The sequence below is a fragment of the Tamandua tetradactyla genome, chromosome 15 (genome assembly GCF_023851605.1).
Source record: "Tamandua tetradactyla isolate mTamTet1 chromosome 15, mTamTet1.pri, whole genome shotgun sequence".
In the NCBI taxonomy this organism is placed as follows: domain Eukaryota; kingdom Metazoa; phylum Chordata; class Mammalia; order Pilosa; family Myrmecophagidae; genus Tamandua; species Tamandua tetradactyla.
Genome location: NC_135341.1, coordinates 70179718 through 70206803, shown reverse-complemented (window position 1 = coordinate 70206803; position 27086 = coordinate 70179718). Strand labels below are relative to the sequence as shown.

General features: G+C 36.3%; 2 long non-coding RNA genes across 2 annotated transcripts in view; one reads left to right on the top strand and one right to left on the bottom strand.

Annotated features, from left to right (window-relative positions):
* Window positions 1–384: 384 nt before the first annotated feature.
* On the bottom strand, window positions 385–22953 carry LOC143658047 (uncharacterized). The gene is made up of 3 exons (XR_013163098.1): window positions 22794–22953; window positions 21925–22060; window positions 385–629 (listed from the first exon to the last, which is right to left on the bottom strand). It is a non-coding gene; the product is annotated as an uncharacterized LOC143658047 (long non-coding RNA).
* Window positions 22658–27086, top strand: part of LOC143658046 (uncharacterized) — a 24687-nt gene continuing 20258 nt past the window's right edge. The window contains exon 1 of the long non-coding RNA XR_013163097.1: window positions 22658–23137. This is a non-coding gene — a long non-coding RNA (uncharacterized LOC143658046). The remainder of the gene's footprint in view (window positions 23138–27086) is intronic.

The window sequence follows — 27086 nt, the reverse complement described above, 5'->3', positions numbered from 1 at the left end:
CTCAAGATATCAATACCTTCTCTCTCTGTTCATTTTTCTCCCTTCTCTCTCTCTCTTTCAGCATTAGAATTCACAAATAAGATGATATTATGAGGACAGGAATTAATGGTTTATTTAGTTGAAAATTATAATCAGACTTTTCTCATAGGAAGTTAGTCTGATTATTTTTGTATGGAGGGCATTTTCCATAAAATGAATGAACTAAACTTGATAAAAAAAAAACCTTAAAGCATGTGAAAACTAAAAACACTTATGAATAATTATATTGATAATATTTCATTTTCCCAAACCTTTCTGAGCATATTGGGTTACACAAGGTGCCATTAAGTGAAAGAATAACAGATATAATGAATAGTGATTTGATTGGACTCATCTTCCAAGAAATTGAGAAGGTGAAAGACTTTAATGTCTTTTGCAAATTGGATGGTTACCAAATCTATTTGTCACCAAGTTGAAAACAATTTTTAGCTAGTAGACCTTTACAGACAATGCATGATGATAGATCCTTGTGTGACTTCTGAAAGGAGTGCAAAGAAAGGAGTGACACTGCTGAAACATACCTCCTCCAATCCTATCACACCATCTGATTTGTGTGAGTTTGAAGTCTCAGCACTTTCCTCCAGGTAAACCTAAAATAGGAATTGATATTGAAAGCCATCTTTTTCTATGAATAAGTTATCCATTTGCAGAAACATGAACCCAGTAACAACAAAGAGCTGCATTTATGTTGGTAAATCTATCCAGAAAAAAATATTAACACTAAGAGCCACAAGGTTAAGAAAAATAAAGAAATATATTTTAATTTGTTAAAGATATGTTTTTGTTGCAGAGAAGTACAATAAGATGATCACTCAAATATTTTAAACATAAAAGAGATGAATTATGGTAATTCAAAGGAACAATGTAAAATTTCTGATTTTAAAAAAGAATTTGTCCGTGTATTTTTAAAAAAAAATTATTTATTATTTTATTTATTGAATGTACCAACTTACAAACACAAACATTCTTACCTTATGGTCATTCCATTCTACATATATAATCAGTAATTCACAATATCATCATGTAGTTGTATATTCGTCATCATGATCATTTCTTAGAACATTTGCATCAATTCAGAAAAAGAAATAAAAAGAAAACAAAAATAGTCATACATACCATACCTCTTACCCCTCCCTTTCATTGATCACTAGCATTTCAATCTACTAAATTTATTTTAACATTTGTTCCCCCTATTATTTATTTATTTTTAATCCATATGTTTTACTCATCTGTCCATAAGGTAGATAAAAGAAGCATCAGACACAAGGTTTTCACAATCACACAGTCACATTGCGAAAGCTGTATCATTATACAATCATCTTCAAGAAACATGGCTACTGGAACACAGCTCTACATTTTCAGGCAGTTCCTTCCAGCCTCTTTGTTACACGTAAATAAAAAGATGATTTCTATTTGTTGCATAGGAATAACCTCCAGGATAACCTCTCAACTCTGTTTGGAATCTCTCAGCCATTGACACTTTATTTTCTTTCATTTCTGTCTTCCCCTTTTCAGTCTAGAAGGTTTTCTCAATCCCTTGGTGCTGAGACCCAGCTCATTCTAAGATTTCTCTCCCATGTTGCCAGGAAGGTGCACCCCCTGGGAGTCATGTCCCATGTAGAGAGGGGGAAGGCAGTGAGTTTGCTTGTCATGTTGGCTGAGAGAGAGGCCACATCTGAACAACAAAAGAGGTTCTCTTTGGAGTGACTCTTCAGCCTAATTTTAAGTAGACTTAGCCTACCCTTTGCGGGGTTAAGTTTCATATGAACAAACCCCAAGATTGGGGGCTCAGCCTATTGCTTTGGTTGTCCCCACTGTTTGTGAGAATATCAAGAATTTCCCACTTGGGGAAGTTGAATTTTCCCCCTTTCTCACCTTCCCCCAAGGAGACTTTGCAAATACTTTTTTATTCACTGTTCAAATCCCTCTGGATGATACCCTGATAAACCCCAGAGGGATTTGTCCATGTATTTTTAAATGGATGATGGAGTTTATTAAATAATTAGAGATTTTAGATTCCTTTGGATATATGTTGAATGATGTAAAAAGTTCAATATTTTTAATGTGCCAGAAGGTAGATCTACTGTAAATATTCAAATTGGTAATAAAAAATTTTTTTTATCACTCAAAACCATGCAAGAAGGTAACGATTAAAAACAGTTCTCTTAGAGTTGAAAGAGTAAATTGTTCTAATTCATTCTAAAGACCATTTAGGACGGGATTACTGGGTCATAGTTTATGTGTATGTTCAGTTTTCAAACACAATGTCATGTTTTTTTCAATATGTACTTTACCAACAGTATATGACAATATGTTTTTCTACACTCTTATTGACAAGAATTGGTATCATCAGATTTTTAAATTTTTGCCAGTTAGGTGTGGGTAAATTGCTTTCTAATCGTGATTTTAGTTGGCACATCCCTGATTACATTAAAACCTTTCTACATGTATTTCTTTCACCATTTGTGGTTCCTGTTCTGTGAAACATCTGAAACAGGGTTTTAAGGCAAAATGAGTGTAAGGTTTTCAGTTTGGGGTGAAGGGAAAGTTCTGGTAAAGGATGGTGGTATGGATATAGCGATCTAGAAATGTGATTAGTCCCCTAAATTGCATTCCTGGAAGGGGTTGAGATGGAAATATTTATGTTGCATATATACTTCTACAATTAAAAAAGACAAAGAAAAACTAAAGAGATAGTGACAATTAAATTCAATATATGATCTTGTAAGGGAATCTAAGAATGGAGAAGAAAGAGCCCAAAAATATATTATTGGGACATAAGAAAGAATTGGGGTATGGAATGTAAGCATTATATGAATGTTAAATTTCTTGAAGTTAATAACTACACTTAAAGTGATTAAGTAATTGGAACGCCCTTGTTCTTAAGAAATGTACATGGAAAAATTATGTGTGCAAGGAGTGTGATGTATGCAACTTGTTCTCAAATGTTCTGGAGACAGACAGACTGACAGAAAGATATAAATGAATGGATGATGGATTAATAGATTGACGGATAGAGAGGTAGAATGATATAACAAATGTGGCAGAATGTTAAAGCATCTGAGTATCTGGGGGTATAGTGGAATATGTGGAGTTCTTTGTATGGGGGTTGTATTACTATTATTATTATTATTATTATTATTTGTTTTTTAGGCACATGGTCCGGAAATCACCGTGTCTCCCATCATGTAATTCCATCACGAAGGAATTTCTGCTCACCATTACTTCTGTAGTCCCCCAAATTTCCCAGCCACTTTACTTTTATGTGGGGCCATCTGAAAAATCCTGGTGAATGGGCTGTGAGAGGAACAGAGAGCACTTAAGAGCTGGTGCCTAACCCAGGTCTCTCTTCTCCTGACAATGTGGGCGTAGAGGCTTATGTTGTGATCATGGGAGCTGCTGGACTGAAACAGCTGGGATTGCTGAGCCACTGCACTGGGAGACACCAACCTCAAGTAGACCATGTCTGAGCAAGAAATAAATCTTTGTTGGGTTTAAACCACCGAGATTTTGAGGTTTAGTTTTTGCTCCATCATGGCCTAAACTGTTTGAATATTATATGTTTTGTTCACTTTTTAATTTTTTAGTGATTAATAAGGATTCTTTATTCAGGATGCTGATCCTTTTCTGTTACATATGATGCAAATATCTCCTTCCAATTAGTGGATTATATTTTTACTCTCCTTCTGGTATCATTTGATGAACAGAAGTTCTTCATTATAATGGAGTCAAATTTATTAATCTTTTGCTTTATAATTTGTGATTTTTAAAAGTATTTTGGTCAAGAAATCCTTCCCAACCCTAGGTCATTTAGATTAGCATATATTTTTTTCCTAAAAGCTTTAAAGTTTTTTTTTTAAACTTTTAATTTTTTATTTATCTTAGAATTGATATTTTTGTCTAAGTCAAAAGGAAGGATCCAATTTTATTCCTTTTTTTCCTTGATGCACAACCACAATCTATCATTCCCTCTTTGATGTGCAATGCCACCTCTGTCAGAAATCAAGTTTTTATATATGCTTGCGTCTCATCGGGGATCTTTAACTGATCAATTGATCTACATATCTGTCTTTATGCCTTAACAGTATGAATTACTGTGAATTTTAAAAATGCTTTCTGGTAGGGTGTATTCCCTCATCTTGTTCCTTTTCAAGAGTGCTTGGCCATATTTGATTCTTAATTCTTCCACATAAATTTGAAAATTCAATTTCCTTGAGAACCCCCATTGGAATCTTGATTAGAATTGCACTGACTTTTTAAGATACATTTGGGCAGAGTTGACTTCTTTATGTTAAATATCCATAGGTATACTACCTAACCATGAAAAGATATTATTCCATTTATTTAAGCTTTCCTTAATTTCTTTAAAAATTTTGGAATTTTTCCACCAAGGTACTTTACTTTTATTGCAAATTTTATTTTAGGAACTTTGCATGTTTTTCTTGCCTTTTCAGATTGGTTCCTGTGTCCTTTTGAGATGACTTCATTAGTCTTTTAGAGCTTCCTTTCTAGCACAAGATATTCCAAGTTTATCCAGTCTATTTCCTGTACAAGAGCTTAACACTGTAATTTCTCCAAAACGCCCTGGTTTCTTCTGTTGCAATTGATCTATAGAAGGTTCAATTCTGGGTGCAAGGGATGCTCATAGATTTTGGGTTGCTTTTACTTGTAGGTGTTTTCAGTGGACAGAGCTTGGAAATATATGTATTTTGTAAGAGAAAGAATATTGTGAGATTTTTCCAATTCAAACTTGTTTATATAACTTTTACTTTATTTTACTGATTGTATATATTTTTGTCTTACACAGAAAATCTTGGTTCATAATGGCATAATTACTTTAATTTGTCCTACAATATAAGGTTAATAGTTTCAAAATTTTCACAAGACTAGTACTACTACTAGCAATTAGACACTGAATACAATGTGATATGTCTTTGTATTTTTTTTGGTTTTGGATATATTCTACCAGGGAAGAGCAGTCAAAATATAGAGTTTTAGAGTCAATTGAAGTAAATTTTTTTTTGTGGCTAGTTATGTCACAAACTTGTTATTTAGTGAGCTGCATTTCTTTCAGTTTGCTTTCAATTTTTAAGCTCTGATTATTCCTCATATATTTAATTTCTGGTTTTTAAAAAATGATGTGTTTCCAGAGTAACTACATCTTTATATAGTTGTTATGACAAGATACATTCACAGAAGTCTGGCTTCTACCCCTGTCCCCTCTGTCCAGTCCCCTATCTCCTTTGTAGGTAAGCTTATTTTGTTTGTTTGTTTTTGATTTATCTTTTCAAAAATTTAAATACATAGCTATTTATAAATCTTACTTACCTTCCTGTCTTTTGCACAGTAATATGTTTATAGTTAGTCTACAAAAAACGCTTTTTGGCATGTTATTTTTGTTTAGTGATATATATCTGGAGATAATTCCATATGAACATTTAGAGATATTCCTTATCCTTTTTATACCTGCATTATAGTGCATTGAATGGATGAAGCATAGTTTATCCAACAGGTCCCCAATAATGGACATTTGGGTGGTTTTCAATATTTTGCTATTGAAAATAATGCCACAGTGAATAGCTCTGTGCATACATTGTTTGTATTTTGTCAGTGTATCTTTGAGATAGACCCCTAGAAGTGGCATTGCTGTATCAAAAATGTGTATGAAATTTGCTAAATATAGCTAAATTTGTTTCCATAGTTATGCCATTTTGCATTCCCACCACCATTATAGGAGACTGTCTTGCCAACAGATCATGTTGTTGAGCACTTGGATTTTTTCTTATCTGCTAGGTAATAAAGGGATCTTCAGAGTAGTTTTAATTTGCATTTCTCTTATTATGAGCAAAGTTCAGCTTCTTTTCATGAGCAAGGTTGAGTTTTCATTTCTGTGAACTGGCTGTTTATATTTTTTTGCATATTTTTCTATTGATTATTGGTCTTTTCAAATTTTAGGAGCTCTTTGTATATTAGAGTTCTGACTCTTTGGGAAATGTTAAAAAAGTTTTTTCTCTAGTTAGACATTCAATATCTTGACTTTAATTATGGTATCTTTTAAAAAAACATTTGAATTTTCCATGTAAGTGTGTAAATAAGAAAATTTTCCTATTCTCAGGTTATAAAGAAATAAACCTTTATTTTCCTCTAGTACATAGATCAGTACTTAGTATCTTTAAAAAATCTTTTATCATGGAAACTTTAAGGCCTACAAATGTATAGAAAACAGTGTAATGAGGCTTGGTTACTTGGTTATTTATCACCAGTTTCAATAATTATCATTATATGGCCTATCAACTCACTCTCCTATCCCACATTATTTTGAAAAAGTCTTAAATAGCATGTCAGTTCACCTGTAAAGATTTCAGTATGTAAATGTTGTCTTTTTAAAAATAAATTTTATGTTTGTTGCTGGGCTGTAGAAATGTAATTAATTTATGTATATTAAACATAGCATATATCCTTTCTTAAAACCTTGCTTTTTAAAAATAAATTGTAGATTTATTTGAGGTTTCTACATTAAAAATCCTGTCATATGCTCATTACTATATGATGTGGTTCTTAAATTTAATCCATTCCTGTGGGCATAAATGCATTGTAAGGTTACTCCAGTAAAGGTATGGCCAGCCCAATCAGGTTAGGTCTTAATCCTATTACTGGAGTCCTTTATAAGTGGAATGAAACTCAGAGAGAGAGAGAAAGCCATGGAGTCATGAAACTGAAATTCAATAGAACCCTCAAAGAGAATGGAGAGGCCAGGACAGGCTGCCATATGCATTGCTCTGTGACACAGGAGCTGAGAACCAAGGATTTCTGGCAGCCAGCCCCAAAATGCCAGTCTTTGAGAAGAAAGCATGGTCTTGACCACGCATTGATTTGGAATTTTTTTAAAGATTCATAACAGTAAGTGGGTAAATTCCTGTGGTTTAGGCTGACTCATTTCATTGTATTTGCTTAATAGCCTAGGAAACTAAAACACTGTAATTTCTCTTTTTACTTTCTAAACTTTTATCCTTTATTAACTAATTTTTTTTAAGTGTTTTCATAGATTGCTGACTAAGACCACCTGTATAAAGTTAATAGAGGTCACCCTTCCTTTTTCTAATTTGAAGATAATGATTCTAATGTTTTAGTGTTGTATGTTATGTGTTGTATAGGTTTTTGGTAGGCTCCTTTTTTCTGTTATGAAAACAGAAATGAAGGAAGTTATCTTCATTTTCTTGTTGGCTATTGTGTTTTTATCATGAATAGGTGCTGAGTTTTTAAGATTTTTTTTGGATCTATTAAGATTATCATATGATTAATTTTCTTCATTTTTTTTTTATTATAGTGACTTATGAGACTTTCTATAATAAATCCAGTCTTGCCTTCCAGGGATAAATTTAACTTGATCAAAATTCATTACATTAAAAAATATATAAACCTGGATTCAGCTTTGTAATATTTTGTTCAGAATTTTGGATTCTTATTCGTTACGGATATATGGTCTTTATTTGATGTTAACATCAAGGTTATTAATGAGGTGGGAAGTGTTCCCTCTTTTTGTATTCTCTGAATAATTAAAAAAAATGTTCCCTGAAAGTTTAGAAGAATTCTACAAAACCTGCTGAACCTGGTGCTCTTTAGAGGAAGATTTTTAACTGCAGATACATTTTTTTAAAAAGTTTTATGAAATTACTGAAATTTTCAATTTCTCTTTAGTCAGGTTGATTAAGTTCTGTTTTAAAATGGACTTGATCCAGTTCATCATTGAAGTTTTGATTTATTATCTTAATGTTCTTTATGGTATTCTGATTATCTTTTTTTTCTGGGTCTGGATGTGTAATCCCATTTTCACTTATAATATTGTTTATTTGTACCTCTTTTTCTTGACCAGTCTCACCACAAATTTGTTTACTTTATTAGTTATTTCAAAATTAAAAAAAAACAAACCTCTGGGGCAGTAGGGTTTTAAGGCAAAATGAGTATAAGGTTTTCAGTTTGGGGTGAAGGGAAAGTTCTGGTAAAGGATGGTGGTATGGGTATAGCAATCTAGGAATGTGATTAGTCCCCTAAATTGCATGCCTGGGAGGGGTTGAGATGGAAATATTTATTTTGCATATATATTTCTACAATTAAAAAAGACAAAGAAAAACTAAAGAGATAATGACAATTAAATTCAATATATGATCTTGTAAGGGAATCTAAGAATGGAGAAGAACAAGCTCAAAAACATATTATTGGGACATAAGAAAGAATTGGAGTATGGAATGTAAGCATTATATGAATGTTAAATTTCTTGAAGTTAATAACTACACTTAAAGTGATTAAGTAATTGGAACGTCCTTGTTCTTAAGAAATGTACATGGAAAAATTATGTGTTCAAGGAATGTGATGTATGTAACTTGTTCTCAGATGTTCTGGAGACAGATAGACTGATAGAAAGATATAGATGAATGGATGATGGAGTGATAGATCGATGGATAGAGAGGTAGAATGATACAGCAAACGTGGCAAAATGTTAAAGCATCTGAGTATCTGGGGGTATAGTGGGATATGTGGAGTTCTGTGTATGGAGGCTTTATTATTATTGTTATTATTTTTATTATTATTACTTGTTTTTTAGGCGCACGGTTCGGAAATCACCGTGTCTCCCGCCTGCAAAGCAAGCATTCTACCACTGAACCACCCGTGCACCCTGTATTATTATTATTTTTTTTGAGGTTTAGATTTCTTATTTGGTGTGGGTATTTATTTATTTTTTTTAATTAATTAACGGAAAGAAAGAAATTAACCCAACATTTAGAAATCATACCATTCTACATATGCAATCAGTAATTCTTAACATCATCACATAGATGCATGATCATCGTTTCTTAGTACATTTGCATCGGTTTAGAGGAACTAGCAACACAACAGAAAAAGATATAGAATGTTAATATAGAGAAAAGAAATAAAAGTAATAATAATAGTAAAACAAAACAAAACAAAAAAAACCCTATAGCTCAGATGCAGCTTCATTCAGTGTTTTAACATGATTACTTTACACTTAGGTATTATTGTGCTGTCCATTTTTGAGTTTTTGTATCTAGTCCTGTTGCACAGTCTGTATCCCTTCAGCTCCAATTACCCATTATCTTACGCTGTTTCTAACTCCTGCTGGACTCTGTTACCAATGACATATTCCAAGTTTATTCTCGAATGTCCGTTCACATCAGTGGGACCATACAGTATTTGTCCTTTAGTTTTTGGCTGGACTCACTCAGCATAATGTTCTCTAGGTCCATCCATGTTATTACATGCCTCATAAGTTTATCTTGTCTTAAAGCTGCATAATATTCCATCGTATGTATATACCACAGTTTGTTTAGCCATTCTTCTGTTGATGGACATTTTGGCTGTTTCCATCTCTTTGTAATTGTAAATAACACTGCTATAAACATTGGTGAGGAAATGTCCGTTTGTGTCTTTGCCCTTAAGTCCTTTGAGTAGATACCTAGCAATGGTATTGCTGGGTCATATGGCAATTCTATATTCAGCTTTTTGAGGAACCACCAAACTGCCTTCCACAGTGGTTGCACCATTTGACATTCCCACCAATAGTGGATAAGTGTGCCTCTTTCTCCGCATCCTCTCCAGCACTTGTCATTTTCTGTTTTGTTGATAATGGCCATTCTGGTGAGTGTGAGATGATATCTCATTGTGGTTTTGATTTGCATTTCTCTAATGGCCAGGGACATTGAGCATCTCTTCATGTGCCTCTTGGCCATCCGTATTTCCTCTTCTGGTAGGTGTCTGTTCAAGTCTTTTTCCCATTTTGTAATTGGGTTGGCTGTCTTTTTGTTGTTGAGTTGAACAATCTCTTTATAAATTCTGGATACTAGACCTTTATCTGATATGTCATTTCCAAATATTATCTCCCATTGTGTAGGCTGTCTTTCTACTTTCTTGATGAAGTTCTTTGATGCACAAAAGTGTTTAATTTTGAGGAGCTCCCATTTATTTATTTCCTTCTTCAGTGCTCTTGCTTTAGGTTTAAGGTCCATAAAACCGCCTCCAATTGTAAGTTTCATAAGATATCTCCCAACATTTTCCTCTAACTGTTTTATGGTCTTAGACCTAATGTTTAGATCTTTGATCCATTTTGAGTTAACTTTTGTATAAGGTGTGAGATATGGGTCTTCTTTCATTCTTTTGCATATGGATATCCAGTTCTCTAGACACCATTTATTGAAGAGACTGTTCTGTCCCAGGTGAGTTGGCTTGACTGCCTTATCAAAGATCAGATGTCCATAGATGAGAGGGTCTATATCTGAGCACTCTATTCGATTCCATTGGTCGATATATCTATCTTTATGCCAATACCATGCTGTTTTGACCACTGTGGCTTCATAATATGCCTTAAAGTCCGGCAGCGTGAGACCTCCAGCTTTGTTTTTTTTCCTCAAGATGTTTTTAGCAATTCGGGGCACCCTGCCCTTCCAGATAAATTTGCTTATTGGTTTTTCTATTTCTGAAAAATAAGTTGTTGGGATTTTGACTGGTATTGCATTGAATCTTTAGATCAATTTAGGTAGGATTGACATCTTAATTATATTTAGTCTTCCAATCCATGAACACGGTATGCCCTTCCATCTATTTAGGTCTTCTGTGATTTCTTTTAGCAGTTTTTTGTAGTTTTCTTTATATAGGTTTTTTGTCTCTTTAGTTAAATTTATTCCTAGGTATTTTATTCTTTTAGTTGCGATTGTAAATGGGATTCGTTTCTTGATTTCCCCCTCAGCTTGTTCATTACTAGTGTATAGAAGTGCTACAGATTTTTGAATGTTGATCTTGTAACCTGCTACTTTGCTGTACTCATTTATTAGCTCTAGTAGTTTTGTTGTGGATTTTTCCGGGTTTTCAATGTATAGTATCATATCGTCTGCAAACAGTGATAGTTTTATTTCTTCCTTTCCAATTTTGATGCCCTGTATTTCTTTTTCTTGTCTAATTGCTTTGGCTAGAACCTCCAACATGATGTTGAATAATAGTGGTGATAGTGGACATCCTTGTCTTGTTCCTGATCTTACGGGGAAAGTTTTCAATTTTTCCCCATTGAGGATGATATTAGCTGTGGGTTTTTCATATATTCCCTCTATCATTTTAAGCAATTTCCCTTGTATTCCTATCTTTTGAAGTGTTTTCAACAGGAAAGGATGTTGAATCTTGTCAAATGCCTTCTCTGCATCAATTGAGATGATCATGTGATTTTTCTGCTTTGATTTGTTGATATGGTGTATTACATTAATTGATTTTCTTATGTTGAACCATCCTTGCATACCTGGGATGAATCCTACTTGGTCATGATGTATAATTCTTTTAATGTGTTGTTGGATACCATTTGCTAGAATTTTATTGAGGATTTTTGCATCTATATTCATTAGAGAGATTGGTCTGTAGTTTTCTTTTTTTGTAATATCTTTGCCTGGTTTTGGTATGAGGGTGATGTTGACTTCATAGAATGAATTAGGTAGTTTTCCCTCCACTTCAATTTTTTTTGAAGAGTTTGAGGAGAGTTGGTACTAATTCTTTCTGGAATGTTTGGTAGAATTCACATGTGAAGCCGTCTGGTCCTGGACTTTTCTTTTTAGGAAGCTTTTGAATGACTGATTCAATTTCTTTACTTGTGATTGGTTTGTTGAGGTCATCTATTTCTTCTTGAGTCAGGGTTGGTTGTTCATGTCTTTCCAGGAACCTGTCCATTTCATCTAAATTGTTGTATTTATTAGCGTAAAGTTGTTCATAGTATCCTGTTATTGCCTGCTTTATTTCTTTGAGGTCAGTAGTTATGTCTCCTCTTCCATTTCTGATCTTATTTATTTGCATCCTCTCTCTTCTTCTTTTTGTCAATCTTGCTAAGGGCCCATCAATCTTATTGATTTTCTCATAGAACCAACTTCTTCTGGTCTTATTGATTTTCTCTATTGTTTTCATGTTTTCAATTTCATTTATTTCTGCTCTAATCTTTGTTATTTCTTTCCTTTTGCTTGCTTTCGGATTAGTTTGCTGTTCTTTCTCCAGTTCTTCCAAGTGAACAGTTAATTCCTGCATTTTTGCCTTTTCTTCTTTTCTGATATAGGCATTTAGAGCAATAAATTTCCCTCTTAGCACTGCCTTTGCTGCGTCCCATAAGTTTTGATATGTTGTGTTTTCGTTTTCATTCGCCTCGAGGTATTTATTAATTTCTCTTGCAATTTCTTCTTTGACCCACTTGTTGTTTAAGAGTGTGTTGTTGAGCCTCCACATATTTGTGAATTTTCTGGCACTCCGCCTATTATTGATTTCCAACTTCATTCCTTTATGATCCGAGAAAGTGTTGTTTATGATTTCAATCTTTTTAAATTTGTTAAGACTTGCTTTGTGACCCAGCATATGGTCTATCTTTGAGAATGATCCATGAGCACTTGAGAAAAAGGTATATCCTGCTGTTGTGGGATGTAATGTCCTATAAATGTCTGTTAAGTCTAGCTCATTTATAGTAATATTCAGATTCTCTATTTCTTTATTGATCCTCTGTCTAGATGTTCTGTCCATTGATGAGAGTGGGGAATTGAAGTCTCCAACTATTATGGTATATGTATCTATTTCCCTTTTCAGTGTTTGCAGTGTATTCCTCACGTATTTTGGGGCATTCTGGTTCGGTGCGTAAATATTTATGATTGTTATGTCTTCTTGTTTAATTGTTCCTTTTATTAGTATATAGTGTCCTTCTTTGTCTCTTTTAACTGTTTTACATTTGAAGTCTAATTTGTTGGATGTTAGTATAGCCACTCCTGCTCTTTTCTGGTTGTTATTTGCATGAAATATCTTTTCCCAACCTTTCACTTTCAACCTATGTTTATCTTTGGGTCTAAGATGTGTTTACTGTAGACAGCATATAGAAGGATCCTGTTTTTTAATCCATTCTGCCAGTCTATGTCTTTTGATTCGGAAATTCAGTCCATTAACATTTAGTGTTATTACTGTTTGGATAATATTTTCCTCTACCATTTTGCCTTTTGTATTATATATATCATATCTAACTTTCCTTCTTTCTACACTCTTCTCCATACCTCTCTCTTCTGTCTTTTTGTATCTGACTCTAGTGCTCCCTTTAGTATTTCTTGCAGAGCTGGTCTCTTGGTCACAAATTCTCTCAGTGACTTTTTGTCTGAGAATGTTTTAATTTCTCCCTCATTTTTGAAGGACAATTTTGCTGGATATAGGAGTCTTGGTTGGCAGTTTTTCTCTTTTAGTAATTTAAATATATCATCCCACTGTCTTCTAGCTTCCGTGGTTTCTGCTGAGAAATCTACACATGGTCTTATTGGGTTTCCCTTGTATGTGATGGATTATTTTTCTCTTGCTGCTTTCAAGAGCCTCTCTTTCTCTTTGACCTCTGACATTCTAACTAGTATGTGTCTTGGAGAACGCCTATTTGGGTCTAATCTCTTTGGGGTGCACTGCACTTCTTGGATCTGTAATCTTAGGTCTTTCATCAGAGTTGGGAAATTTTCAGTGATAATTTCTTCCATTAGTTTTTCTCCTCCTTTTCCCTTCTCTTCTCCTTCTGGGGCACCCACAACACGTATATTTGTGCGGTTCATATTGTCCTTGAGTTCCCTGATACCCTGTTCAAATTTTTCCATTCTTTTCCCGATAGTTTCTGTTTCTTTTTGGAATTCAGATGTTCCATCCTCCAAATCAGTAAATCTATCTTCTGTCTCTTTAAATCTATCATTGTAGGTATCCATTGTTTTTTTCCATCTTTTCTACTTTATTCTTCACTTCCATAAGCTCTGTGATTTGTTTTTTCAGCTTTTCTATTTCTTTTTGTTCAGCCCATGTCTTCTTCATGTCCTCCCTCAATTTATTGATTTCGTTTTTGAAGAGGTTTTCCATTTCTGTTCGTATATTCAGCATTAGTTGTTTCAGCTCCTGTATCTCATTTGAACTATTGGTTTGTTCCTTTGACTGGGCCATATTTTCAATTTTCTGGGCATGATCCGTTATCTTCTGCTGGCGTCTGGGCATTTAGTCAGATTTCCCTGGGTGTGGGACCCAGCAGGTTGAAAGATTTTTCTGTGAAATCTCTGGGTTCTGTTTTTCTTATCCTGCCCAGTAGGTGGCGCTCGTGGCACACGTTTGTCTGCGGGTGCCACCAGTAAAACGTGCTGTTGTTCCTTTAACTTTGGAATACTCTTGCTGTGGGGGAGGTTCGCCAGCTGAAGCGGCTTGGAAGAGTGCCAGCCGGCGCGGGCATCCGAACGTGGGGAGGGTTACCAGCCGCCACAGCCTGGGAGAGCGCCTGACCGAATTTCCTAGTCGTCCCGGGGCGCCAAGCGTGGCGGGAGGGTGTCAGCCGCTGCAGCCCGGGAGAGTGCACTGTTCCCAGCCAGACCGGGGAGTCACATGTTTGGAAGGGACCCCCCCGGTCACCGTTCTCCGCAGTCTGGGGATTTCCGACCCAACTCTCTCATTTGGTCCGGGGGGCCTCGCGTGGTGGGGGCGCCAGCCGCCGTGGCCCGAGGGAACCGCCTGCCCAATTCTGCCAGCTGGCCTGGGAAGGAGGAAGGGAGGGACTCCATCCGCTTGCCGTCCCGCCTGGGAAAGCCCGCGCCCCTCGGCGATCTCACCGGAGCTGGTTCTCCCAGACAGTCAGCCGTTCCAGGATGGTGTATGCCGTCCCTTTGATCTCCGTCGTGGCTCCGGGAGCTGCTCTGTATCGTCTCCACTCCCCCAGTAGCTGTTCTAGAGGAGGAAAGGTGAGGGTGGCAAGGCTGTCGAGGACGATGGCGGAGGAGCTGGTGAAGGCAGCAGAGGGCACGGTGGTGGTTGGAGAGCCGCCAGAGCAGGAGGGGAAAGGGCCCCTGTATTATTTTATTAGTATCCTGTAATTTCAAAATTATTTCAAAATGAAAAGTTTTTCAAAAGAAAAAAAAACCCTCTGGCTTTGCTGTGCACTGTTGTTTCTTATTTTTAATTAATTAATTTTTAATTAAAATAAAATTTAAAACTTTTAAAATTTTTGTTTAATTAACTTTAAATGACAATTTATGTTACTAAACATACGATTGCCTTCATTCTACTTTATGTACATTAATTCCATTTTTATTTTCCCAACTTTTAATGCATTAATTTGGACGCTTTGTTATTAAGTTTTAGCCTTTCTGTTACAAAGTTTTAAAAATCACCAAGTATCTCATTGCATTTGACTTGCTGAATTTTAAAATTCATAGTTTTTTCTTTGATCTATGAGCAATTTAGTGTCCAACACAGTTCTAAAACGTGTCCAAACAATTTTTTAAAAAGTTATCCTTTTATTATATTTTAGACTGAATTGCTTTTTTTTTTTTTTTTTTGCGTGGGCAGGTAACGCGAAATGAACCCGTGTCTCCAGCACGGCAGGTGAGAACTCTGCCACTGAGACACCGTGGCCCACCCTCAATTGCATTTTGATTAAGATGTGTGGAATTTATTTTTGAAATTCATTGTGATTTTGCGTCCTAATACTTGATCAAGCTGCTCTCTAGTTATTTGGGGCTGGGCTCTTTATATGTAGTTTAGATCAAGTCTGCTAATTTTGCTGTTCAAATCTATGTCTTCACTGATTTTAGCAGTTTAGTTATTAAGGGTGGTGGGTTAAATCTCCTTCTAGAAAGTCATATTTATTAATTTTTCCTTGTAATTTTATGCATTTCACAGTTACTTTATTCAGTGCAATAAATTTAAAATTGTTTTCTCTTTCCTATAATGAAATATATATATTAGAATGAGAAGACAATTCTGTATACATATACATTACAAATACATTTACATATACATGTATATATACATATATATACATGTACGTATACGTATACATATACATATACAGGCTTGAGGTCTGGCCTTTCATTTTGTGAAATGGAAGTGACTGCTACTTTCCACATGTGTAGGTAACTATGTTGACTTTTACTCTCAGAACTGTCCTGACCTCCACGTTTCCTTAGCGCTTTGGTTTCAATTCCTTGTTAACTGATTTTGTTTGTCCTTGTGGTTTTCCCTTATTTTCTTGTGTACAAAATAAAGTATTTAAAAATGTATTGAAGGTTTTTGTTTGTTTGTTTGTTTGTTTGTTTGTGTCTTTTTTTTCTTTTTCCTTTTTTATTTTTTTACTATATTATTATTTTTATTTTTTCTCTATATTAACATTCTATATCTTTTTCTGTTGTTTTGCTAGTTCTTTTCCTAAATCGATGCAAATGTACTAAGAAATGATTATCATGCATCTATGTGATGATGTTAAGAATTACTGATTGCATATGTAGAATGGAATGATTTCTAAATGTTGTGTTAATTTCTTTTTTTTCTTCAATTAATAAAAAAAATGAATAAAAAATGTATTGAAGGGTGCACGGGTGGTTCAGTGGTAGAATGTGTGCCTTCCATGCTGGAGACCTGGGTTCGAGGTTCCCAGACCATGGACCGCTGCACCCCACCCCTGCCAAAAAAAGTATTGAAAAGCATGTAGGTATTCTTCAAAGATTTTTTTTCTGTAGGATATCTAATCTACCATTTTGCCAGAAGTGGAAGTCTGCCGTCTTGCAATAGCCTCTTAACCTGATAGTTTTCATGCTCATTCCTTCCTCAATCTAGATTCCACAAAGTAACTAGAATAAATTTTTTTACAACATCAATTAGATTATGCTTTATCTAGACAAAAATTCAAACTCCTTACCATGGCGTATAAGGTATGTGTGATCTGGCCCTTGTCCACCTCTTCTAATTCAACTTCTACCTACCCTCCCTGCTGACTCTTCACCAGCCATATTGTCTTTCTTTGTATTTCTCGATAGGCCAATCTTCTCCTTGCCTTTGACCATTTAGATGATTAGTCTCCTCTGCCTAAAATGTTCTTCCCCAAGATTTTTGTGGTCCATTTAATTCTTACCATTTAGATTTCAACTGAAATGTCACTTCTTTGACCATCCCTGCTAAGTTGCCTCTCTATAACTCTCACATCACTCTGGTTTTTTTCACAGTACTTATTGCCATCTGAAATTATCTTGTTCTTTCATTTTCCTGTTAATTTCTTGTTCCCCTTACTAGGATATAAGTTCCTTGAGTATAGGGACACAAGTTATTAGTGTAAAAGTGCCTAGAAGAGTTTAGGTGTTTATCAAATGAAATTCATTTGAATACTATTTGCTGAATACCTGCTGTGAGCCAGGCACTGAGAAATGAACAAATAAAGATCCCTGTTTCATACAGCTTATATTCTAAAGGAGTAGGTAAACAGAAAACAGAAAACATACCATATAAGTAAATTATATAGTATGTTAGAAGTTAATAAGTGTTAATAAGGGAAAAAAGTCAAGTAGAATGGTGGGAAGGGGGAGTTTGTGATTTTAAACAGAATAGATGAGGCCTTATTAAGGAAGTGGAATATGAGCAAAAACTGAAGTAAGGGAGTTGGTTGGGCAGATCTCTAGGGAATAGCATTTCAGGCAGAGGAACAGAAAGGGCTAAGGTCCTAAAAAGTCAGAGTGGTGGGAGTAGAGCAAGAGGGTGGAGGAGATGAGACCAGGAAGGCAATTGGGTACCAAATTATAGGTCCTTACGGGCTATTTAAGGATTTTTCTTTTTCCTTTGAGTGAAATGTGGAGCCACTAGAGGGTCCTGAGCAGGCTTTAAAAGGATCAGTCTGGTTGCTGTGCTGAGAATAGATATGGGACAAGGATAGAAGCAGCAAGACCTGTGAAGAGAAAGTTATAGACACCAGAAGGGGTGATGGTGGCTTGGACTAGGTGGTGACAGTGAAGGTGGTGAGAAGTGATTGGGATCTGGAAATATTTTGAAGTAAGAGGCAACAGGATCTGCTAACAGTATAGACATGGGTTATGAGAAAGAGTGAGGCATCCAGGATAACACTGAGGTTTTGGGCCTGAGCAGATGGAAGGATGTAGTTGTCATCAGCTCACAGGAAGCCATGGATGAGTACCTTTCTTTGGGAAAGATCATTTCAGTTTTGTGCATGTTGAATTTAGTCTTATAAGTGTTAATGTTGAGTAGTCAGTTGGAGTTCAGAAGTGGGCCCAGGAGGAGATATAAATTTGGGAGTAATTGGCATACAGGTGATGTTTAAAACCCAGGGAGTGAATGTAGGTAGAGAAGAGAAGAGGACCAACAAGGTCTGAGAACTGGGCCAACTCCAACAATAAATGGTCTGGGTGGGTGGGGGGAAAGCAAAGAGGCACCACCGCTAGCTAGAAGATGACTCAAGAGAATGGTTGTCCTGAAGCTAAATGTGGGTGCAATGTGACACTTTTTTATATACCCTTGTACATATATAGCATTGAAAATGTCCATAATTGTACATTTACAATAGTGACTATTGAGTGAGTTTTCTAATGTGTACATTTTGTAATAAAGTCTATTGAAGATAAATCCTTCATAATTTTTACAAACAAAAAATGTGTAAGTTGAAATTTTATAGGACTTAAGTTTGACTTGGTTTCTACTGGGATCTCACCTCTGAGATGTTTTAACTCTTTCTGGTGGATCCCTAGGTCACTTACATTTGCTTTTTGTTTCTGCTGGTGCCCCCAGTACCATGCTGATTGTGACTTCAGGACCCCGTCTTCCCTCTCTGAGGTCTTTCTGCAGTTTCCATTGCCACAAGAAGGATTTCATAGAGAAAGAATGTATGGGAAGTTGTTAGAATGGCCAACTTCTTATTGGCTACTTAACCTGGGCTTGGACTTTGTTGGATTTTGAAATAGTTTCCGATTGCCCTTTAGTTATGTGTCTGCAACTGGGTGGTATACTAGATTCTTTACTGAGTTTCATCAAATCATTCACTTTTGCAACTTTTTCTTTCCTGTTTTTTTTTTTTTTTTTGATATGGGCAGGCACCAGGAATCGAACCCGGGTCCTCTGGCATGGCAGGCAAGCATTCTTGCCTGCTGAGCCACCGTGGCCTGCCCACTTTTGCAACTTTTGCCATCTCCACCGCTCCAGTGTGGCCAATAGTAGGCATTCAGTAAATGATTATTGAGTTGAATTGTAGAATTTTCCCTCTAATATGGGAGACACAGTTTGCTTTCAAAACCATAGAAAATTTTATTTTAAAAATCTATCAACTTCAGGGATGGGCTCTTGCTTTAAAACTACATATGTATGTATGCATTCTAGCAAACATAATGGGAAAGCACACCTAAATTACAAATTATCACTCAAAAAACTTAAAGTAGTTTATTCCTGTTGGTTTTCCTTTCCCACTAAAGTCATCATCCGTTCTCAGAGCAGCATTAACAGCTGAAAAGACATGGCAGGGAATTGAACAAATTGAACATTCATAGCAGACAGATTTTCTCCTTCTGTGTGTGTGGATTGGACTTGGCTGTGAACAGTTGGAGGTCAGACCATCCCTAATATGTATAAAACTTTTGATGTTAATTTACCATTAAAAATATATTAATTTTTGGCAGAGGTGTGAATATCTTTGTGTTGCCTAAAGCTTAATTTTCCATAATACATAGAAAGCTAAAATCCACACTGGGCCAATTTTAAAAGCAAGTAAAACTTTTTCTTTTATTAAAGCCCCATTTTGTTTCTCAGTGAGAGTACTTATAAAAGTTTCACTATAACTTACTGAAAAGGCCCTTGAAAAAGACTGGAATGATCAGTGAGGAAAAGAGAAATCTTATGAATAGAATAATAAATATCCTGTTCTGGCTGCATTTAATGGGTTTTCCTAGATCGGTCCTTTCAGTTGCCATTTTGGCTGTGTTTACTCAACCTCAAACAAATGTCTTGTCAGGGAACAAACAGATGCATAAAATTATGGATGGCAATGCCTTAGCATGTCAGTAGACTATACTTTTTTTAAAAGAATCATCTTTTCTTCAATTATTATAAAACAGTTTTCTCCACTATTAGTTGGTGGGTTAGGGTTAGGGTTGGGGTTAGGTGGCAGTTGGAATAAGGAAGGGAGAGAGAGAAATATCTCAGTGCAAAAGCCTTTTCACAGCCTAGCAACTGGCTACCTTTTCCCATGGACAGGTAAAGGCATCTGCTTTTTAACATCTTTTCTATCTGCAGTTCCTCAATCTACACTAGGAGTGCAAATATCGTTTCTAAGTAGAATGGCATGGTTTAGAAGTTCTTGCTTTATGTGGTATATGCATTTATGAAGAAAGAGAAGAAAGGAAGAGATTTTATTATTTCAAGAAAACACAATTATTTTTGATATGCTGACATCTGACATAAAATTATATTGATACTCAAATCTTCTCTAAATAAATCTTTCTGTTGGCATTGCTGAAAGTCAACTTCCTTAGTTTTCTCTTTTATTCTCTTTGTTCTTCTTAGTAGCCTTTAATTTTGCAGGTTGGTGTTGGCTTTTAATATGATGTTATTAAAACAAAAACTCAAATACTTACGAGGGACGTTCCCCAGGCATGGTAGTTGTTCAGTTAGCAATTAGTGCTGACTTCCTTGATTTCCTTTTTTCCTTTCTCCCTTATTGTGAAGTTACACTTTCAGATAAATTTATGACTCTGGGAACACCGCAAGAAAAACATCTTAAGGCACCTTTCTGTCCCTATGTTCATGATGTTGGAATGGCCTTGGTATGCCATAAACAGTGAAAAATGCTGTAATTATACAATGATATTGGGGAGTGGGTTGCAGAGACCGTGATGACAGCCAACCAATGAGATGCTTGTGTCCTTTGTTCATAGAAGGCTGTGGGCCAAGTCATCTGTCTTTGTTATTGAGCTTTATGGCGTCTGTATTTGCCCTCCTTTGAAGACTGGGTTACTCTTCTTTGAACCCCAGCCTTCTTTAGCCATAGTCGGGAGCCCATAATTTATATTCACACCATAAAAATTGTAGTTTTTCACAGAGGTGTAAATATCCTTATCTTGTCAAAATTTTCTTTTTCATCATCCATATATAGAAAAAAAATCTGTGTTGGGATAAAATTCAATTAAAAAACCAGGTAATCTTTACTAAACTTTCAAGAAGCTATCACAGGCCCAGTTCTGGGTCAGATGTTTTGCAAGAAAAAAGAAAAAGAGAAGTCATGACCCCTTCCTTCAAGGACACCACCACTGTATGCAATAATGCTTAGGTGGAAATGAGTAAAAATTGCAGGGCAATATAATCAAATGCTGAGCTCCCTGGCAGAGAATATATATATATATATAGAATAGAAAAAGAGGAGGCCAAAAAAAAGGTCACTGAAAAAGTTTCATAACTTACTTAAGCAGAGTCTAGAAAAGAAGGTAGAGAAAAGTCAGCATGAGGAAGGGGAAAAACTCCAGCAAACCACAGTGCTGGAAAGGGGAACAGTAAAATGATAGCAATGAGTAGCAGGTGGTATTTGGTCTGTGGTAAGGAGTAGGGGGTGTTCACAATGACCTTTAAAAGCCCTCTTTTTTCCCTAAGAAAATGATGTAAGAATTGCATTCTAGGATGCTGAGGGCCTGTGCCTACATTTTACTTGGCAAACATTCAGGTATTTATCAAAGAAACACTAAAATACAAGAGTTTTTGTAACAGATAAGATGATTCTTTTTTTGTGTGTGGCATAGGCAGGCACCAGGAATTGAACCCGGGTCTTGGGCATGGCAGGCAAGAACTCTGCCACTGAACTGCTGTTGAACCACTCCAAATATGATGATTTTAATGCTTGATCTCAGTATCTATTAATTTTTATTTTGAATAGGAAAATGAGAGCCTACTAACAGGTTCAGCCTTCCCATATAAATAAAATGTCCTTGATTTTTAAATTAAAGGCTTAGCATATAGTCTCAAATTCACTCATATCCGTGAGTCCTGTAATGAAGTCACAAAATTAAGACCTCCCGCATGATAACAAGAGATTTTATATTTTCTTACCAAAAACATGTTTGAGTTTTTCTGGTTGACAAGCCTGAGTATTCAGACGAGCAAGGCAGGAGGAGCCCCAGACAAAGAAGTTTCTCCCTGTCCTCCACTGGCTTCTTTACTTTCTTCTTCCATTCTCGTCCTTCATCTAGTGTGAATGGACAAAAGGATTTTACCCTTTGTCCTGATTTCCGACATCTCGAAAAAATCATTGCATCTAGTTAACATATTTCACTTCTTCTGTCATTTTACTGCTTTGTTTTCTCAAAGTTTTCCCATATGAAGAGCCACAAAAAGACTTGTTACACAAAGAACACTGGACCTTTGAAAGCTTACTGTAAACCCACAAGGTTGAAAGGGCTTACCCAACTCATAATCAAAACAGTATCTAAGGCAATACCACCACCTTCTGCATCCCTTTCCCCACTAGACACATTCTACTCATAATGTTTTCTAAAAACTGGATAAAGGCAAATAATAATGGGAAGGTTAAAAAAACAGAAGTGCAGAAACAACCATGAAATGAAACTGTCGGCTTGGTTTTGATGTAAGACTATGGGATGTAGGGGAGAAGCAGAGAGAGTCCTGAACACGTTAGCCCTGTGAGAAAAATGGACTGCGGACAGAAATAGCATTTTTTTCTTTTTAAAGAAAATGGGGGAAATAGTTCTGAATGTTGGATCCAGCCCTTTCTTTTTGCAGGAATTCTGTTGTCCCTTTAGAAAATATAAAAGCCATTCCAAGGCACATTGGCACCCGTGTGGCAATGCAGCCTTCTCTTGGCACTGCCTCATCCTGTTGCTGGCAGGACAGAGCGTGGACCTCTTTAGCCTCGTCCTCTGTTGTTTTCTGCACAGGAGCCAAACATTGTGGCTACTCACGAGGCAAGGCTGGCAGCTGAAGAACCCAGATGCCAAGCTCTGGACCGGACTTCTGTTGAGTTTGTGGCTGGTCCCTTCCCTGGCATCTGCCCTGGCTTTGCAGCAGCCTGTGTCCCCGTCTGCAGAGCTGGGCTCAGGATTAGGCTTCTGCTGGCTCCTGTGGACGTTTGGTCACTGTTTCCCTTTTGAATTATCCTTGATTATGAGGAATGCGCCTTTATGACACATTCCTCCCCAGGCGCCTGCTTAGACAATGTGCCTTCACCGCTAAAAAGAAGGCTTTCTCTCAAATTACCAGCCATTGTTAGCAAGAAAGCTCCTGGAATGGAACGCTCTTTTTTCAGGTAGGAAGATGTGAAATGGAATACAAAAGCTTATGGTTCAGACACAAACCCTTATTTTCTTCTTATTGATAGGGAAGGTTCTGAATGAAGTTAAACAAAAAATCCCAAACAAAGCAAGAAGAAACACAAGAAATATCTTCTTTCTTTTTCAATTCCTGTAACTTTCTGCTTCTACACAGCACCATTACCTTTTACTGAGAAAAATAACTAATTTCCTTATCCACAGAGACTTTTGACTTTATAAGAAAGAGGGTGGCTTCCCCCAGACTGCAAGAGCTCATAACATACTTAGAGAATTTATCAACAAATTGACATTGAATTGGGTTCCCACTGGGTGAGAATATTGGACCACATTCAGCTGGTGAGAGGGTAGGGGTTGGAGAAGGGCAGTCAATAAATTTGACTGCTTCTTGATAAAGCTCATGGATAATTCTGCTGGAAAAAGGAAACCTCAGGCTTTCCTAAGAATTGAAAGTCACCTCGAGAAGTTCACCAACTACTAGGGATGCTAAATACACATGGCAGCAATTCAAAGTAGTCACTGCTGCAATATCTCTGCACATATAAGATATTTTGGGCATTTGTTCATACTCTATAATCTTTTGTATTTGTCCTCCTTGTGACTGAGTATTGTTCATTGGAGTAATAGCTAAAGTTCAAAGGGAAGGATGAATTACAGTTAAATAGAAGGTACTTTGCTTTCCACATCCCAATATCTAAGTGACCTTTTGGAAATTTGAGTAATCTCAGACCGAATTTCAAATCTATCATCCTCTTATGATGAGTAATTATTCATGGTTTGATTTCTGCAGCTGGAATAAGAGTTTGTCCCAATGGCAATCTTTCAAGTTTCATGGAATCTCAATGAGAGTTAAGTCTTTTAAAGTTAGACAAACCTGAATTGTAATCTCAGTTCTATTCTTTATTAGCTGCATGGCCTTGAGTAAATTTCTGAACCTCTTTAAATCTCAGTTTTTTCATCTATGAAATGGGATAACTGTCTCTATCTCATAGGGCTACTATGAGGGTCAGATGACAAATCCATGGGACAATATATGACAAAGAGTAAGACCTAAGTAAATGTTGGCTACTGTTAGGATTTTCCATAGGCTGGGGCAGGAAGATCACCACCTACCAATCTATAGACCAGTGTCATTCTTAACTCCTTGGTTGACCCTCATATTTATTGACTTTGTTGCTTTGTAGCAAGGACCAACCTGTGTTCTTGAGGCCCTCAGAGCTACATACACCATAATGCCAGGCATGGCAGTGATGACTAAATGTTTGCTATATAGTAGTGGGCACAATTGACTTCAGGTTTATACCCATGAGTGTATTGTTTTAGAACATTTAGTAGAGCCATAGGCCAGGTCATAAATAACTGTCAAAAAAAGCATCTCCTGCAGTGGCCAACAAAGGAAATGTCAAATCTTTACCATATAGGTACTGAGGAAATAATTCTATTAACTGTGTATTTTCAGAGTTTGGAATTGCTGCCATGCCCACCCAGAAAATAAAAGTTAATGATGCATGCAGGTGGCCTTAGCCGGTGCCAAGCACATCAGGAAGGAGCAGTTGTTGTTAAGCTAAGCTTTAGCACTATTCATGGTCCCAAGAAATGAGAGAACATCTCTAAATCTAGAGAATATGACAGGGGTTGGCAAACTTTTTCTGTAAAGGGCTAGATAGTAAATATTTTAGGCTTTGCAGTCCATATGGTCTCTGTCACAGCTACTCAATTCTGCCCGTGTGGTGCAAAGCAGCCACAGACGATATGTAAACAAATGAGCCTGGCTGTGTTCCAATAAAACTTTATTTATAAAAACAGGTGGTGGGCCAGATTTGGCCCATCCTTGGGCCATAGTTTGCTGAGCCCTGCCTGGTAGAAGGACTCTTCCTACCCATATGTGTAGGATATACCAAGCATGTCCAGTGCTTCATAGAATTACATAAGAATTTGAAAATGTGAGGAGGCAATATTCAGAAATCTATTTTGTAACCAACTTTTAGGTTGGTCACCTAGTCACCAAAATACAGCATTTCTTTCTTTTTGGTTAACAGTTTGCTGAACTGAGGTTGGTGAAGATTTTAAGGGATATGGGAAAAGGGTTCAGAGTCTATAAGGCTGGGATCTAAACTCAAGGGCCAGGCTGGAGACATGATAAGAGCAGCCTAAGAGGGACTGGGGCAGTGGGCTGGCAGCTAGAGAGCACTCCCTCTGTTCTAGCTGACCATTGCCATAAGAGAACCTGGGCCCACTCTTCCACATAGTCCACTTTTTCAAACCAAGCCAGAAATCTGGTAAAAATCTGATTTTTAAATATTGGCTTACCATTTTTAAAAACACTAAGGTGCCCGCCAAAATATATGGCTAGTTGAATCTGGCCTGCAGGCTGGTAGTTATTGACCTTCGTGTTTCACTTTTCAAATGCTGCTAGGTGCCTTGCAATGATGCTGGAGGCTTTTCCAAAGGTCTGAATTTTACAAGGGTTTATCAGATTTACTCTGCTTCCTTAAAGTCTTCCCACTGTTTCAAAACTGTCCACCCCCACGTGGCACCACGAAGCTCTGCCTGACATTATGTACTGTGTATATGCAAGCATGCCCAGCGCCTCATAGAATTTCATTAGAATTTGAAAAGCCTAAAGGAAAGGGCAAGATTTGGCAGTTGTTCATTTGAAGATTTATGGATGATAGCCTAGAAAATTAAGGAAGAAATAAACCCATGTTGAGTTTGAAATTGTCCAATGCTATTTGAATATAATAAATACCCTCTCATCTCATCTCTGCTCTTTGTGTTTGTCATATTTGGCTCTACAAGTCAATAGAAATCATTCTCGTTTTCTAATATTAAAACTTCATTTTGTTCTAAACTCTAATAATTTGAGGCTCTTTTTTTTCTAAATTGTGAAAAAATAGAAATTACCTTTTCATCACTTGGAAGTTTAATTCCCTAATTTGAATAAACTCCTTAAAAATAAATGGGATAAAAAATAAAAATAAATAAATGGGATAGATTAGATGAACCTTGTGTTGTTTTTATTTGACAGTCTCAAACTGCTTTATTGTGGAAATATTTGGGGTGTGAATTGTAATTTTAATGTCCCTGCACTTACCCAATGGGTGTGGATTTATTTGGGATTCATCTGTACCAAAGCCATTTGAAAAGTCTTTGTTGAATAAAACTCGTATGCTTGAAGTCTTTGGAGGCTTTTAAATGGAATGTCTTTCTGTCCCCAGAAATAGTCCCTTGTGCCTGCCAAAATATTTCCAAACCTGAACTCGAGAAGGGTCAACTCCTGTTTGGATGCTGGTACTGATCTTTCTGAAAAAGCACTCTTCCTTCTTTAATAAGAACTTAATGATAATTAACACCTCAGCCTGGGTCTACGTTGTGCATTGTTAAAATAAAAATAAAAATCAAGAGGCATCTGTTTAACTGGAAAAAAACAAAACTGGTTTTATACATTTAGCTCTGCATCTTAGAAATTCTTAAACTCATCTTGTCTTAGTGGTCTGTAGAAAGGGGCAATGGCATGAAAAGATCCCATGAAATCCTGATGTTCCACAAGGTGTCCTGAAGTTTGATTGGATATTAGCTAAAAGATCATTTTGTTTCTCTTTTATAGCAGGAGATGCAATGTGTTCATTTTATAACATCTCCGCTGTTTGGAATAAATCACTAAGGACAGATGCTCATCACATTTTGGTTCAATAAAATTCTTTGCAGAGTCTGAACAGATACATGGCTAGTTGCTTTAGGTCTCTGTCCAGGCCATTGTTTGTTTGGTGAATCAAATCCATAGAACAAAATAGAGTTACACTAAGGACTTTGGAATTAATATTTTGTTTGCCGGTTTTATGTGTTGGTTGTTACAGTTTGCCACAAACATGCTTATTGGACTTTACCTTCAGTTTCACAACTTCCACCTTTAAAAATTTCGTCGAC